Source organism: Odontesthes bonariensis, chromosome 3 (assembly GCF_027942865.1).
Source record: "Odontesthes bonariensis isolate fOdoBon6 chromosome 3, fOdoBon6.hap1, whole genome shotgun sequence".
NCBI lineage: Eukaryota > Metazoa > Chordata > Actinopteri > Atheriniformes > Atherinopsidae > Odontesthes > Odontesthes bonariensis.
In genome coordinates, this window is record NC_134508.1 from 23,267,617 (window position 1) to 23,279,436 (window position 11,820).

General features: G+C 42.0%; 1 protein-coding gene across 1 annotated transcript in view; it reads left to right on the forward strand.

Moving 5' to 3' along the window:
• The window catches only part of LOC142377213 (inter-alpha-trypsin inhibitor heavy chain H3-like), a 60,956-nt gene that overhangs the window by 14,625 nt on the left and 34,511 nt on the right, over positions 1 to 11,820 (forward strand). The window lies entirely within an intron of this gene.

Consider the following 11,820-nt stretch of genomic DNA (forward strand, 5'->3'; position numbering starts at 1 on the left):
ATTTCCATAAACACACTCCTAAACCTTGTGGAAAGCTTACCCAGAAGAGTTGAAGATGTTATAACTGCAAAGGGTGGGCAGACGGCATATTAAATCCTACGTATTAAGAATGGGATGTCATTTAAGTCCATATGCGTGTAAAGGCAGATGAGTGAATACTTTTGGCAATATAGTGTAGGTGAAGGTGCCAAGTTAAAGACAGGAGGATGGTTAGTTTGGATGCAAAACAATAACTAAAATCAATTCATCTCATATTAACCTTACTTTCTAAACATTATCACCACAAAACCTTGGAAAAGACTAGTCATTACGATTCACTTTCAAACCACGGATGTGCTATTCTTAGCCGTGTGGCACTGATGTTGATGCTAATGCCCAGCGTGTTCTGTTGTTACCACAGTCCTTGGAAAATGTTCAGTCCTTGAAGAAAAAGGACTGGAGACGGTCCTGTGTCCAGTCAAGGTCCAGCAACAGTGAGGGATGGCTTTACTTGCATCCTGCAGGCTGTGTAACCTGAATCCTAGTTTCAGATAATCCTGATTTTATGAGATGATGAAGCTAGTTGGGTTTTTTCTTTCGGGTTATTTTGTGTGTTGTGTTGTTTGTGTTTGTTTTACTTTGCGTTCGTTAGATCATGTCTTAAACTGGAGCTCAATCTTGCAAGAGATTTATTAACCTTGTCACTCACTTACTTGGAGAACTCTTTGTCTGAGGGACACCCCTTGCTTACTGCTCTTTCCCACTGGAGCCTATCATAACAGATGCTTTTATCCAAAGCGACAGGTCAGGTTTCAAACCCCACTCACCCACATGAAAGGCAGCAATCTTACCACAACACTATCCGGTCACAGTGGACTTTGAACGTTCCTGCATCTATGTTCAGTTATGAATGTATTAATGTTGAGAATGTTCTGTAGTTCATGTCTGTGTGGGTTATACTGAATGCCTTTAGGGCTGAGGTGGGCGTGTGAGTGGATGAGAGAGGCAAGGGGGCGGGACAAGAGTGTGTGAGTGACGGGAGCCTGTTCGTTAGGGTGCGGCTCCGGTGACCGGAGACCAGTGGAGGAGGCACTGAGACTGACTGCTTCTTTTTTTTACGGGGTTACGGCTGACAGTAATCTGTTCTGTTTAATAAAGCAGCTGTTCGCTGATCTTCTTTCGGTCCATCCTTTCAACACGTCCGTCTGGACGTTACGTATACATTTAAATAACAAACAAATGGGGAAAATACCAAGGGGGTGAATAATTGTTCAAGGCTGCATAGGTATGGCTATTATTATAAAGCATCAGTCAAAAGTTCAGACACACCTATCTGTGAATGGGTGGGTGTGCGTACAGTATGTTTTTATGTTTTTTCATGTTGTTTCTATATTTCATACCCAAATTTTAATTTTGGAAAAGCAGGTATGAAGATTTCATGAAACAGCAACTCATGGAATGTTTTTTTTTTTAAAATTTTTTCTTTGTCAAAAAAAGAGACAAAGATTCTAATGTTTTTTTAAGAGAATAAAATATCCTCCAATAAGCATATTCTACAAAAACTACATAAAAGAAAAAAAAGTCAGTAATTGTGATACATGGTTGTGGTTAGTTCTCAAAACATGTATGTCCATTTAATCTAAATCCTCCTCAGTCAATACAATCTTCTCTTAATATTCAAGGCTCCTTCATATTGAGGCGTGATCAGTGTCTGCTCTGTAATTTTGTTTACAGATTTTCAAACCATTAGGACTGAAGCACCACGACCTTCAAAAGTTTTCCTCCTTGTTGCGAGCCCAACATTTGGTAAAGTATTAATAAGATATGATTAATGGTATACTTTACCACCTGTTTATATTTTAAACACAAATGTTAATATCTAATAAAATGTCAATGAAATTAAATAATATTTTATTAGTCCCTCAGTTACAATGAGGAATTGGGAATTCAGCATTCATTTAAAGGGTGTTTTTATCCAAGCTGGTGTAAGGTTTTTGAAATGACTTATATATCTTATAATATAATATAGAACAATCTTTTTCAGGTTCTAAAAAAGTTGTTAGACATGTTAATTAAAAGCTTCTTCCCTGACAGGCGTGAGCTTTTACTTTATTATCTCCTCATCTGTTTAAGAGGACTGAAGATGATTACACATTTGATATTTACAGTTGTAAGCTGTAAGAGTGAACTCTGTTGGTGAGCCTTCAAAGGAAGTAGACGGGCCTTTCATCAGATAGCTTGGCAGTTTAGTTCATTCTGAGAAAAAAAGAACATTCAAGTGAGCCTGGCAACATGAAAAGGCCTGGATGTCCATGCCATGAGAGAAAAACCTGACTGCTGGACACTGTTAAAGAAACACCCATCCAAACATTCAATCATGTGAATAACTCTCTCCAGAGGGAAGACATGGAAATTATTCTTAAGGCTTTAGCATAAACAGGCCAGATTAGATAGCTAGACAGGTAAAACATCATAGAAATTCAACTGACTCTGGGGTAGCATTTTTAAAAACAAGAAACTAAGACCAAACTATACCTAGAAAAAATATGTGAAGTCTGTGGCTAATGGTCTAAAGACATTTGTTGGCATGGGCAGGAAGGGCTTCATTTAGTATTGGGTTAAATGTGTTTATTGAGGATGTCACAGAAGACAGAAGCATTCAGATGAAGTGTATAAAGAGCCAAGCTTAATAGCCAGTTTTCCCCACTACAGAACAATCATCAAAACACTTTGCAGAAGCAACTCTCAAGTTTTTGAGGGCAATCGTTCATCAGAACTAGTCCTAGTCCAGCTGCATTTTACAAAAATAAAGGCAGAAAGACCCAGAAACAACCACTTGGATAGCAATAAAGACCTGGCTCCTTGCTGGTTTCCCTGGGGTCCACTTCTGAGTGGCTGCAAATGTGACAGGAGAATCAAAGGACTCTCAAACAAATGATTAAGCAAATATTTGATATTCTGTCAATTTGTTCTACACATCCATGCATTTCTGACTTTCTGATTTCATGCTTGTGTTGTGTGTCTCTGTCTCTCTAGTTCCCCTTTCCCACAGGTTTTTGATTAAAAATGAGACTCAGTCTCCTCCACTTTGCTTTGACGTCAGTGGAGCTGTCCTCCTTAAACTCCTTCACCATCCCAGCAGGGGTCAGTAACATCTCTGTTTGTGCCGACACCATTTTCTGGAACACTGTGTATCAATTACTAACATATTGTGATCAAGTTGGAGGTAATAACCATCTTGCATCCTGTCAACACAATATCCACTGTTGCCAGATCTAGTATCAGTAACAAACAATCAGATCTATGAAAACTGAAGAAAAATAGTCCTCCGCACCTTTTTGACTACACATGTGGCAGTCTGTGATGTAGAAGGACCGGCATTAGATTTGAATCGATTTGGCTCTAAGGTAATGAAAACACAACAACTGATTGAGCCAAACAATTACATACAACTCGTTTTTAATAATGTAATCAATTGTCACACACCATAACTTCAAACTACGCAGTCAACAAACTTGATCTTTAATAAAAGATAAGTTATTTCTATGCTTATGTCCAGTATGGTGTTGACTTTCATTTGGTCTCTTTTGTACCAGGGCTGTATGTGAATGGTGAACTGGATTCTGTAACAAATGGGGGCTTTCAAAAGATTGTCATCCATCTCAAAACTGACCTGCATGTTGAGTTTAACACACTGGGAATCAAAGTCCAAGAGGGACAAACCGTGACACATCACACTGGACAGGATCTCTTCACAGCTGGAAGGTGACTTTGCAATGCTATGGTCTGAACTTTTGTTTAAATTGTCCTAGTCGCCCACTGGCAAGCACTATGCACGGTGTACCTGGTAAGAACACAGACAGTTTCCACTATTGAGGGAACTATTGAACTATTCCTGTGATATAGTCCTCCTTTCTTCTCATTACTAGACTTAGTTGTGTGTCAATTGCAGTCTTATCCTAAGAAATATAAAATTGTAAATTAGATGGTTTTTAGGGCATAACCTAGCCTGGCGACGCCATCCTACGTACTTCCGCCCAAAGATTTTGGCTCCGCACATAGTCTGGCCAAATCCCCCTACCTCGGTTCGCTCAGTGTTTTGCCAATCAGCAAACAGTTGCGAGTGGTGACGCAGAACTCACGCGCGGAGTCCATTGTAGTCCATATAATTGTAGTTCAACCGCAGCGGAAATAAACATGGCGACGGAAGAACGCTAGAAGCTATCCATGAAGTTGTCTCAACTCTGGAGAGCATTACACAATTAAAACGAGAGCAAGAGGAATGCCTCTTCAATATTGTTAGTGGAAAGGATGTCGAAGCTCTCCTTCCAACTAGCTTTGGGAAAAGTTTGATTTATCAAATGGTACCGGTATAATGATAGCGGATGTGGGAAGCGTGATTCGCGAGCTAGAGCCTCGCGAGAGTAAGCATGAACCTCGGCGCATAACCAACGTCATTTCTAAACATTATGATTGGTTAAGGGAACTCCGTTACTCCAATGAATTTAAGTTGCTGGGTAAGGTCCCGCCCTCCATGGAAACGGATTCCTCTTGGGTTTTCCCAGACTGTTTGACAGAGTCAACAGTCGGCTTTCGCCCAGGCTAGGCATAACCATAGGAACACAGAGAAACTGCAATATCTTTAAAGTCCTGACTGAAATGGTCCGATCAATTTGCTCATTTTGGATGAAGAAAGTTTGTTCCAACATAAGAAGGAAACTGTTGTGTTTCTTGTTGCTGCCTTCAAAGCCACCAGCACACATCGCCACACTCCCTTCTCTGTTTAATCATGTTAGTTCAGTTTGGTAAAAGTTTTCAAAAGAGTTGCCATCACCCTTAGCACACTTAAACAATCCTAAATGTGAACATTTTTACACCAGACCTTCCTCTTTAAATGGATATACAACACATGCCCGTATGAGAGGGGGCCTGAAGACAGAGATATGAGGTGATGCACTTGGAACTTAATGATCCATTTTGGTGACCAGTAGCTTTCCTTACAATAACGCTATTGATAAGAAAGCAAAGAAACATAATTGCTAATATGTTAGCATACAGACTGATTAACCAGTCGCAGATCTAAATAGTCCTTATCACTCGTGATATTTAAAATGTCAATTTGTTGTTATTTGATGGCGATACACAATTGTACAATTTGCTGTATAAAGTAATGCTTAAAATAACGACCTGTCACGTTTTTGGTTAGTAAAAATCTTCTCCATGGAGGATCTTGGGATTTTACTCGATGGTGTGCACTGAATTCCTCTTTTAAAATTCGATAAAAACATCTTAAAGGATAAGTTAATTCTAAGGTAGTGTGTGTATCTTTGCAGTGCGACAATAATCAGGCGGAACAACGAAATAGATGTTGCAGCTGACGACATCCGCATTGTCATCCTAATTCACACGAAGGACGGCAAAGAATTCTATTGGCCGGTCCTAAGACAGAGGTCATCTGCTGATGACATTGAAGGAATTTTAGGTGGGTGAAAAATGTGTTTGTGTGTACATCTCCGCAATGCTTGAAAAGTGAAACATTTGCTTGCATGATATGATATTAGGTCAATAGTTCCTTGAAACAAGGTTTCCACACAGTGGTGTCGGTTGCTACCGAGACAGTCCTGGTGAAGTGTCATATCTTGTGCTGTTGTTGGACTTTGTGTGCAGCTTTGAAGCCAGCAGTGTATGAGGAGGTTCAACAAAATTCTGTCACTAAAGTCAAGATTGAAGATCAAGAGTTTTACGCTACAAGGTATATTTTTTGTACATTTGAATGTTCTACTTTTTAATTAAGAGTTAATTAATTAAGAGAGATTAAGAGTGGAAAAGTAAATTGACCTCCTTTTTGTTTGTTCTTTTGTAGTTCCACTGCTTTTGACTACAGTGTTGCCTCTCCTGTGTCGATGCACTGCTGGCTCGTTTCAGCTGATGCTGCCCTGCAGAGATCTCTGAATGATTTCCTTGTTGCAAACCTTTAACAAGGAACCATTATGACTGATTTTTATAATATACTTTTAAGAAGAAAAAATATGGCAAACGCCACAGCCTGTTACTAACATGAACTCGTTTTTTTTTGAGTGTCTGTCATGAACTTGATTAATGACATGCTAATGGTCATGCTTTTCTTTCTGCATATTTCAAACATGTTACAAAATTATCAAGAAACGAGTATCTAATAAATGAACGCTATATGCTGCACAAATCCCTATTTCCAGAATGAAATAAAAAAATAAAAAAACCTCAATCTGTATTATGTGTTGTTGTTGTTTTTTAACCTTTATTTAATGCTATGAAATGGTTTTCATACTGTTCACTAAGCAGTTTAATTATATTTAGAAATTTTTTTTAAAGAAGATGTAAGTTTGTTGCCACCAACACACTCAAAACAAGTTTGCATGTTTATCCTTGTATAGGGTGCCAAATGTAAAAATGTAGTTAAGCTGTGGTGTACAAATTTTGAATATTTAGCACATTTTCCTCACATTTAAGTTGAAAATGAACCTAAATTAATACTGTAAACATACATTTATAGGACTCTTAAGAGCTGCTATTTACTCTTTATATTTTAACTCTATACTTGTTGTTTACAAGTACGTTTACAGTTTCATTATTTTCTTTAAATATTTCTGCCTTCCTTTACTTCACTCCCAAGTTTAAAAAAAAAATTGCTCCAAGCAAAGAGAACAATTTCTGGGCATTCATTTCCTAAGTGTCATCCTTTTTTCCCCCACTCCATGAGCCCTGAAAGACGGACTGGAAAAAGTGAGGCTCATTTTTCTAAGTTGTTGTAATAATCTTTTCTGCAACTCATAAAATGGTTGATATTTTTTTTCTATTCAAGAATCAAGATTTATTGTCATTATACAAGATAATGAAATGTTCTTCAGACTCATGGATTAAAGGCACACATTAAAGTACAATAGAATAAAATGAGACTGTACACAATATAATAGAGTAGAATTGGAATGTAATGAATAAGAATGTATACCCGTAAATATTGTCTTAGGATGAGAATAAAGCGCACTTAGTGCGAGTCCCAGTTTGGGGGTGGAAGTGAGTGTGAGCAGGGGGTTGTGAGTCTGGGAGGGTGTGTGTGTGACTGAAGGGGGGAGGGGGTGTGAGTGAGTGTTCTGCAGGGGGACTCATAGGGTGCAGTAATTATTACAACACTACAAAATGAATGACTTTGATGAAAAATATATATTCTATTGAGCGTTTGGATCCACCAACACAAACTGTCCGTGGTCAAAGTTTCCTTTCCTCAGAATCAGAATCAGAATTCGTTTTTATTGCCATTGTTAGTGAACAGTGTTCACTAACTAGGAATTTGCTGCGGCGTAAGGTGCAAACATGTAACAGGGATATAATGATAAAAAATAAAGAATAAAAATATATGAATACAAAATGTACAAGGTGTGTACAACAATACACAGTAACCAATATACAGAGCAACAACAGTGCAGTTTCGTTAGTGCAATTTTAATGATGGTAAAGTGAAGTAAAGTGTCTGTGGCAGGTTATGAAGTGATTATGAAGTGTTTATAAGTCTGATTGCAAGGGGGAAAAAACTGTTTTTGTGACGGGAGGTCCTAGTCCGAATGGACCGAAGCCTCCTGCCTGAGGGGAGTGGTTCAAATAGTCCATGTGCAGGGTGAGAAGGGTCAGCTGTGATCCGACCTGCTCGCCCCATAGTCCTGGAGACGTGCAGGTCATGGATCGATGGGAGGCTGCAGCCGATCACCTTCTCTGCGGAGCGCACAACTCGCTGCAGTCTGTGTCTGTCCCTGGCAGAGGCCCCGGGATACCACACCGTGATGGAGGAGCAGAGGATGGACTCGATGATGGCCGTGTAGAACTGCACCATCAGCTGGGCCGGCAGCTCGGCCTTCCTCAGCTGTCGCAGGAAGTACATCCTCTGCTGGGCCTTCCTGGTGAGGGAGCTGATGGTCGGCTCCCACTTGAGGTCCCGGGTGATGGTGGTGCCGAGGAACCGGTGACAATCCGCAGTGGTGATGGGGGTGTCAGTGAGGGCGAGGGGGGGCAGGGGGGCTGTGGATTTCCTGAAGTCAACGACCATCTCCACTGTCTTCTGGGCGTTGAGCTCCAGGTGGTTGCTGCTGCACCAGGTCACCAGCCGGTCCACCTCCCTCCTGTAGGCAGTCTCATCGCCGCCCGAGATGAGTCCGATGAGGGTGGTGTCGTCCGCAAACTTAATAAGTTTAACAGAGTCATGGCTGGAGGTGCAACAGTTAGTGTACAGGGAGAACAGTAGAGGTGACAGTACACAGCCCTGTGGAGATCCTGTGCTTAATGTCCGAGTTGCAGAGACACTCTTCCCCAGCCGCACGCGCTGACTCCGGTCTGTTAGGAAGTCTGTGATCCAACTGCAGGTGGAGTCGGGCACGGAGAGCACAGAGAGCTTGTCCTGGAGCAGAGTGGGAAGAATCATATTAAATGCAGAGCTGAAATCCACAAACAGGATCCTGGCGTAGGTTCCTGGGGAGTCCAGATGCTGCAGGATGAAGTGCAGGGCCAGGTTTATGGCGTCGTCTACAGACCTGTTGGCTCTGTAGGCGAACTGCAGAGGGTCCAGGAGAGGGTTGATGATGGATTTGAGGTGGGATAAAACCAGACGTTCAAAAGTCTTCATGACTACAGACGTAAGAGCCACAGGCCTGTAGTCATTGAGTCCTGTGACACGTGGTTTCTTGGGGACAGGGACGATGATGGAGGACTTGAAGCAGGTTGGGACGTGGCATGACTCCAGGGAAGAGTTGAAGATCCCTGTGAAGACCGGGGTCAGCTCCTCAGCACAGTGTCTCAGGGTGGAGGGAGACACAGGCTGCGGCTACACGAAAACGTTTTTCACTGTAAACGATACTTTTTCTTATCGTTTCGCTGTCGCGAAAACGATAGTTTTTGAAAACGGGTTCCAGAGTGGGAAAGTTTGAAAACGGCCTCGTTTCGTTTCCATTGTTACAGCTAAAACGTTTTTGCGTCAGTCACACGTTGACGCTGTGAGCCAATTTTAACACTTCTCTATTGTCTCACAGCGTGGCGTGACAGTGGCGTGTGTACTGCATCGTTTCATCGTTTTCATCCGTTTTCATCTGGACAGCAGCGCGTTTCCGTGTGGTCGCAAGAATTTTCGTACCCGTTTTCAAAAAAAACCTTGTTTCGTTTTCGTGTAGCCGTAGCCACAGAGTCAGGGCCCGCAGCCTTGTGTGGATTCAGCCTCCTGAACAGCCTGTTAACGTCCTCTTCTCGGACTGAGAGGGCAGAGGGGGGAGGGGGGCAATCCAAGGTGGATGAGTTCAGGGTGGTGTAAGGGGTGGGGAGGGGTGAGAGGGCAGAGGGGGCAGGGGGGCAATCCAAAGTGGTTGAGATCGGAGTGGTGTGGGGGGTGGGGAGGGGTGAGTCCATGACTTCAAAGCGTGAGTAGAAGTCGTTCAGGTCGTTGGCCAGTTTCAGATCGTCTGAGGAATGAAGTGCTCTGGGCTTGTAGTTGGTGATCTCTTTCAGCCCCCTCCATACAGTGGTTGAGTCGTTAGCAGAGAACCGCTGCTCCAGACGTGCATTGTACCTGGATCTAGCCTTCGACATCTCCCTGCTAAATCCATACTTTGCACCTCTGTAGCTGTCTCTGTCTCCCTCTCTGAAAGCAACCTCCTTCTGTCGACGGAGCTGTCTGAGTTTTGGTGTGAACCAGGGTTTATCATTATTGAAGAAGACTCTGGAGCGTGATGGGATGATGCTGTCTTCACAGAAGTGTATATATGACGTCACGGTGTCCGTGTATTCGTCTAAGCTGTCTGTAGAGGCCTTGAACATGTCCCAGTCTGTGGTGTCCAAGCACGTGCGTAGCTCCTCCACAGCTTCACTGGTCCAGCTTTCCTGCTGATGCTGAAATACATTTCAAGGCAAAAGTAAGACATGGCAATGATGTTGCAGGACATGCTGACACGTTGTGTATGTTTTGTTCAGAATACATGTAAGATACGAATCCTTTTGATTCTATTTAGATCATGGTGTAATGGTCTACCGTTTCCAGATCTTTGATTTTACACTTAGGTGTGCCAGAAGTAATTCAAGAGCAGTGGCTCCCTCCTGTGACAGAGAATAATATTAGAAGCACAAATACTGAATTATCAGCCTTTTTATTCATTTGCCTTTCAGGGCTCAGGGTTCTTATAAAACAGATTTTTTTATTTTCTTCGCTTGCGTCTCAGGGCTTTCATAGAAAATGAAAGTTCGACCGAATGAAAATGGAAATATTTTAACTTTCACTGCATTTTGGAAAATGTTTTCCACTTTTCAGGAAATTAGGTTTATAGTTAAACTTGAACGTGCACTTTTGGGTGATTTGTCTAAAAGAGAGGTATTCTGAGTTATTATTTCTATCAACAACTCATGGTGAAGCAATACATCATTGCTAACATTGCTAAATGCTTCTTGAGAACCAAGTTAGCAACAAAGCCAGGCCTAATGTTTCCAGCTATGTGGTTGGACTTAAGTCATTTAAGATTTTACGAGCCTTAATTTCTGCTCATCGTGCCACTGTGTAAAGAATGCAGTAAATTTTAGCCTTAACTCGGATGATAAGCTGAAGCAACTGGGCAGTGAACATTTTGACAAACGTCACCAGACATTAATAAATCATCTTTGTTGTGAACAAAGTAAGCAAACTTGTGAGGCTTTGTTGAAGCTGTGTAGAGTGACTGTGTATGATTTAAAAAGGGGGAACAATAGGGATCACGTTTACTGTTAAGAATACCTGTTTAAGTCATTCATGTAGGTTTGTGACATAGAGTAGCTGCATTAGAATTAGATCACACAGGTTACAAGGATCAGTTTGCACTTGGTTTTGCTTTTTTCATGGGATTTGGTGCCCTTAAAATATAGAATGGAGTCTTTTTATTTAGGCTGCAAAACGTTTCACCTGAAATCCAGCAGACATATCATATCAAATCATATCAAATCATATCATATCATATCATATCATATCATATCATATCATATCATATCATATCATATCATATCATATCATACAGTTTACGCCTGTCTAAAAATAAATGTTCTTGTGCCATGTGATTGGTACTGTCAGGAGAAGCCGGTGGATCTCATTGGTGCAATGTCGTGTCAGGGGCGGCGATACATAGCTTACACGAGGCTCCGCTAGCTCGGGATGTTTTAAGGCTGATTCATACTCGGCGCAACCTCGCTCATACTAGCTGGTCGCAAATGGCGCAAACGGTCACGTGTCCCAAAATTCCGCCACGCCCCCCTTCGCAAGCTAGAAAATCCTCGCGCGGCGCAAGGTCGCGCACACAACTTTTTTTCTGACTTTGCGCGCGCTCAACCGGAAACAGCTGACCAAGAAAAAGAAAAAATTAACACTGCAGAGACCGCGGTGACCGAGAGGGTGCGCCTCTACAAACATCTGTACGACACGTCTATGAAGTTACACTGGGACAACGTTTGACAAAGTTCGTCTTGTTGCAAAGGACGAACATTCCACCTTCTCTTCTGTTTTTGCCGCAGCCGCTTAGCTCTGAGATACATATACAGTTCTACACCCAGAGTAAATTCATTCCGCATCAGATGTGCCAGCCTCTGCTGACGTGACACCACAGGTGGCATTGTGTATGCTTTCTTCGTATGCTTTTCAGCTTGTTTCCTCAACAGTGACGCTCGCTGGTCTGGAGAGAACTGCAAATGTGACGCATTCTCGGCGCAAACTGCGCTTATGAGCTGAAGGAACTGTGAAGGGGCTGGCGCTTTCGATGACGTCATTAATGGTTCTCGAGCCAGAACAGTTGCACGTTTACGCCAAGTATGAAT